The sequence below is a fragment of the Falco cherrug genome, chromosome 2 (assembly GCF_023634085.1).
Source record: "Falco cherrug isolate bFalChe1 chromosome 2, bFalChe1.pri, whole genome shotgun sequence".
Lineage (NCBI taxonomy): Eukaryota > Metazoa > Chordata > Aves > Falconiformes > Falconidae > Falco > Falco cherrug.
In genome coordinates this window covers 106,157,734-106,164,160 of record NC_073698.1, presented here as the reverse complement: position 1 = coordinate 106,164,160, position 6,427 = coordinate 106,157,734, and positions in this window count along the sequence as shown.

Genomic DNA, 6,427 nt, shown 5'->3' with positions numbered 1-6,427 from the left:
GAGAAACGAAGTCCTTGACATAGTATAAACGTAACCAAGCAACAACTAAAAACATCAGCGTGTTGTCAACATTGTTCTCACATCAGAGCTAAAGCACAGCACTGTACTAGCTACTAAGAAGAAAGTTAACTCCATCCCAGCCGAAACCAGGACACCAAGCAATCACACTCAGTGAAAGAGAAATGTAAAGATATTATTCTAACAACATATTATTTAAAGAAAATTTGCAAACACTTTGTAAATTTATCAAAGAGGTTTTTTTCTTTTATTTTTCTGAGATTCTTTATATGTGTTTGTTCATTATGGTTATTACACGGAGTGGTAAGACACCATATATTTAAGCTGACTGGTCTAGTGATTTAAATACACGTATAAAATTGACTTCAAGCTCTATATGTATACTCAGGCTTTGGAGATCATTTGAGGCAGGACTGTGAGACCTCTTTTCAATACAAGGAGAAATTACGCATATATGTATTAGAGGAATTCTAGTCAAATTGACATTTGTCAGGTATTGTTTTTAAACCATCTAAGACTACCTCTATATGGCTTTTATATACATATATTTATATATAAAACTACATATATAAATTTTCAATGTGAATTAAGGACATTCATGACTGAGCCAACTTTACAGACAGCAATAGCTACGTGTGCAAACAAATTACTTCGTGCAGTACTAATAAGTCCTCTCTCCCTCAAAATCAATTGAGCTATGCTTTGCAGAAACAGCTCAAAATCAAGTTGTATTTTGTCTGTTCCAAAGTTTACCCTGCACTAGCAATAAATTCACATTATTTTTTGCCTTCTGGCAAAACTACGTTGAACCTTTTGCTTGCATCTCAAAAATCAAGAGCCCGTGTTTCAATTTTCAGGCTACTATCAACTGACACTAAAACCCCTTTAAAACTTAATTTAATTTTCAGGCATACTTGAGAAAAATACAGTCAGAAGCATTTCTCAGACTTTGTATTAAGTCAACAGATAGAACAAAACAATGCCACCCACAAACTCTCAGAGAAAGCAAAGCAGAGCTCCTTGGAGGCTGTGGGAATTTTTGTTCCTCTAAAACATTACGGCTAATGCTTATTTCTTTCTTCCCTGAAATTTCAGAGATCTTTTGCTAAAAAACCCCCACCAAACACAAAAGCAAAACCAGTCTCCTCCCCAAATGTCCAACAGTTTGTGTCAAGAGAAATGGTGCCAAACTTTGACTTTTCTCTTTTGGTATAGTTCTGGATTGCCCAATTATTTCAGAGAGGAAGTAAAGAAACTAACTGGGAGCTGGAGGGGTGAGGAAAAATACTGGGTTTTTTTCTGTTTTTTAAACAGTTCACAGTCAGAACAGGAAGTTCTTCTAGACACTAAGGCAATTCAAGTAGATGTTTATACAGTCACGGGGCCACAATCATACTGTGTGCTGCAGAAGTTTGCACTATTTCAGAAAATGCTTATGGGTGGCTTGGTAACATTAACAGCCCAAAGGCTCGACAAAATCTGTGAGTGAGAGCTAGACATTTTGAAAATAATGAATGCAGAGTTCACTTCATATAAGATTCCAGAACCTGCAGTAGAGGAAGAGAAGTGGAAATACGGTGAATGTGGACAACTCTTCAGCTGGAATTCACAAAACTTGCTCTTTTTCTGACAACTCCAGATTAACAACAAAGCATGTTTAAGAAACCACAAATGGATTTAATATTCTCATTTATGTAAACAACTATTGAGATACAGAAACCTACGGAACTTCACAAGTTAGCAGTAAAATAAAAGTAATAAACAATATTAAGCCTAAGTAGTTATATTGAAGTTAATAAATCCTGCCTACTTATAGAAAAAAGAAATGACCAAAAGAAAACAAAAATACAGTAGTAGGTTCTGCTATATTTAGAAAAATGCTAGTTGCCATTCTTCCTAAGGGAATCTCCTAACGCTTCTTTCTTCACATAGGCTGAATCAAAAATATATTAATGCAGCAGGGTTTATTAAACTCACAAGAATATCAATACATCATTGTCTTTAGATGAGTGAGTTTCAGTTAAGTACTAATGATGGATTACATGGAATATGTATTTATTTAAACAAAGTGATTTTTAAAGGAATCAGAAAATACTACTGAATTATCACTGCCTTCTGAAATTTTTTTCTACAAAAAACCCAAAATTTGTTTTGGGGATTTCAGTGCTAAATGCTATGTGTACTTGCTAGTTCCACAGTCCCAATTTTAAGGTGCAGATGGTGTAATCAGCTATAGCAGTGGTTTACTACTCATGCTCTCTCTAGAGTTTTAAGTTCAAATTGCACCTATAAAAAGGGGTAATTAGTCCTTTCTGGTTTATTGCTGTTAGGGGAAAGGAAGCAGTTTCAGTTAACTACCAACTAGACACCACTCCAGATTAAATATCCTAGACTCAGTACCTTATACTGGTTTTCAAATACCATACTGAGAGTTCAAAGAGTAGGAAATGTCACCTTCCCAAACATTATGGACTATTAATTATGTCTTTGCAGTGAACTTTCTCAGTGCAATTAGTCTACAGACACGAAGATCATTCTTTATAAAAGACTACAGGCTGGAACAAGGTTAATTCCAATTTAAATTGTGTTAATAACAAGTGTGACTGCATTCAGACAGCTGAACAATTATCTGATAAGCAAAATATGTGTAATGAAGCAGATAAAATTGACTAATTTTAAAACAAGCATGGGTATGCAACAATGTACATGTTTTTCTTTTCTAACATACACACTGTTTTCCTATGCTACCCTTTAACTGTCTAGTTCTCTATGTAGAAGAGATTCATAAACAGTCAATCACATTTAGGCATAAGACAAGTAAATATGTAGCTGCATTTGACACAAATTTAACAGCAGCTTTGGAATGTGTGTCCTTTGGGGTCACTTAATATAAAGCTCCACAGAAGACTCCTGTCCCTTGGCTTTGACACCACATTCTACTCATCAATAAAGCTGAGCACCAATTGCCCTCATGGTGGATGGTAACGGAGGGTTGAGCAGGAGATCTCAAGGTGGAATTTCATGTCAGAGTTTCTCTGGTGGCAAATCTCATTTAAAAGATTTCTGACCACTTTTTTCCAGACCTTGCCTTTTCCCAGTGAGTTTATCACACACTAGATAATACTCTGTAAAATGAGTAAGCGACAAGTTCCTGTGCAGAAGGTACCACAGAGAGAGCTGCACTTATTCAGCTGATAGGAATACATATTTCAACAGGAAGGGGAAAGCTAGAAAGTGAAAAGCCTCTTAAACTGGTCTTGCTAGTCATGAAAGCATATCTTAGAATAGTATCTTCAAGCATAATCAACAACTAGATGGACCCAGTCCACAATTTAAAATATTTTAGAGATGTAGGGCTGCATCTTTATGGTTCAGAATCCTTTAAGAGAAATAAAACCAAGACTTATGGAAATACTCATAAACAAACAGACAAAATGTTTCACTTTGCAAGAAACTGTAGATAGTGCTACTTTTTATGGAATAGAGTAAACCAGGCTGTGATTTCTTTCAATTTTTTTACTTTAAAATAACCTAAATCACTGTCTTTGAAATTCTCTCCCAGGAAGGAAAAAAAAGAGACTCCCTACTGTTCTGGGTTTTAAATCCTATTTCTGACAGAAACTCAGATAACCACCCTAAAGTGATAGTCAACTATTCTGGATCAGCCAAGATAAGAATAAATATTTCAGTGTTACTGCGCAGAATAATACTTTAAAGCTTGTGTTATGGGTTGATCTTGGCTGGCCACCACATGCCCACCAAGATATTCCATCACTCCCCCTCCTCAACTGGACAGGAGGACAAAATGCAATGAAAAGCTCTTGGGTTGAGATAAAGACAAGAGATTATTTATAAATTGCCATCATGGGAAAAAAACAGACTCAGCTTGGGGAAATTAATTTAATGTACTGCCAATTAATTGTAACAGAGTAGGATAGTGAGAAATAAGAACAAAAATGAAAACACTTTCCCCCACCCCTCCCTTCTTCCCAGGTTCAGCTTCACTCCTAACTCCTGAGTGCTGCAGGGGGATGCCAAACTGGGTGCCGCAGTCAGCCTATAATGCTTCATCTCTGCTGCTTTTTCCTCCTCACACTGTTCTGCTCCAGCATGGGGTACCTCCCACAGAGGAAAGTCCCTCCTCCAACATGAACTTCTGCAATGATTCCTTCCCACAGGCTGCAGTTCTTCAAAAGCTACTCCAGCATGGGTCCTTTCTGCAGAGTACAGTCATACACAAACAGACTGCTTTGGTGTGGGTCCCCAGCAAGCCACAGTTCCTGCCAGAAACCCTGTTTCTTCATGGGCTCCTCTCCACAGTTCCTGCCAGAAGCTGTCTCCAGCATGGTCTCCCCATGAGCTGCAGCTGCCTTCAGAGCATATCCACATGCCCCAGCATGGGGTCCTCCACAGGATGCAGTGTATCTACTATACCATGTCCTCCATGGGATGCAGAGGAACAACCTGTGTCACCATGATCTTCACCGCAGGCTGCAGGGGAAATCCCTGCTCCTGTGCCTGGAGCACCTCCTCCCCCTCCTTCTTATCTCACCTTGGTGTCTGCAGAGTTGTTTCTCTCACATTTTCTCACTCCCCTCTCTCAGCTGCTGTTAATGCAGTATTTCTTAGCCCTTCTTAAATAAAGTTATCACAGAGGCACTAACAAGGTCACTGATGAGCTCAGCTTTGGCCAGTGGCAGGTCTTGGAGCCAGCTGAGACTGCCCTTTGTCAAGTATGGGGGCAGCTTCTGGTGCCTTCTCACAGAAGCCACTCCAGCAGCCCTCTGGCTACCAAAACCTTGCCACATAAACACAATACAGCCTCCACTAAGAACTGTTGTGGAAAGAAAAAAAAAAGGATCTGAAAAGTAAAGATACATATTTTATTGTAAATAAGGGAAGTTCATCTCACATGCAGTCAGTTGTATTTGTGCTACTCACAGACATATAACTGGACTTGAAAAAATACATGCTGTGAAATTATGAAATAAGATCCATCAGACAAATACTCTGTGTCTTTAAGTGCTTCATGCATATAGCTATATATAACCTATGACACAAAATTTTTATTAATGGTGATTAATGACCCTGGAGTAAGGTCATGAGGTGTTCCCAAATTTTATAATTCTATATTTAAGATACAAATAAATACTAAAAAGAGTGCTTAGTTTCACACGGCTGTATTTACTCTCCTAACAGTATGCATTTGATCCTGCATGGACAAAGGTTGTATTTTTATTGTATTGGTCAAAACCTGGTAAGAGTTTTTCTGTTGACAAAGTATGAAGGACAATGATCATCTGACATTAAGATTCAGGACATAATGGTGATGGTTGGGTCTCTAGTAACAGTCCTTTGCACAAACACTGTTGAGAGTCAGGACAACCAAGACTGGCAAAATTCACTAAATTACCATCTTCAAAGAAAACATAAAAGTGATTTAAGGCTACCCATTTTGCCTATCCTTTTTGCTCCCCTTTTCAAGAGATTTTAAAACTTTCTTCTGGGATTTTCAAACTTGTCTTCTTTCCCTTTGAAAGCTTCTACATTCTAGCCTTTTGTTTATAAACTTCAATTTCTTACCAAGTTCTCTATTCTACACAATAAATCGGGATGCTCCTTATCTGATCATCACTATTGTGTTTGCATACAAATGGCTTCCCTGAGGAAAGACAGTTAGGGGCCATAATTACCTCTCCGTTTAAATATTTTTTTCCAGGTTCACTACCTCCTTTCTTTCAAGAAACTAGGCAGCTAAAATACTGGTAGTTGGTCATAATAATAGTGATAAAGATAATAATAATAGCGATAATGATAATAATAAGAAAATATGATTTATATAATCAATAGTAGTGCACTTCTAAATACTGCTCACGTTGACCTCTTCTTAATATTTGCCTTAGAGTGAACTATGTTGAAGAGTGACTGTAGAAGAAGTCTATACAGGTAGATATTTGGTCTGGCAAGTTCCATCCTAGGTTTAATCTCATGAACCCATCTACTCGAGGTTTGATTTATTTAGGATTTTATTTAAATACTCCGTTATTCTGTCTTCAGCCATTTCATTTCTATAGATAGCATGACAATTATGGGCATGTTTCTAGTAGATCTGTGAATAATTACTGTGCAATGTAATCATGATCAATTTTATCCTGCAAATGAATTGAAAAATGAGCTGGAATTTAAACTGACTGAATGGCGTAGGACACAGAAATTAGGATAGTAGTATCTGTGGGCATACAAAAAGAATATCATTTGCATGCCAGAATCAAACGAATTTCCTTTTTTTACAAAGTGGAGTGAAAAAAAAAGAAAAAAAAAAGGAAATGCACAGTCATGCTTCACAGAAAATATTGCACTCACTTGGCCTTTTTCATTCCATTTCACACGCCACAGTAAGTAGGTCTCT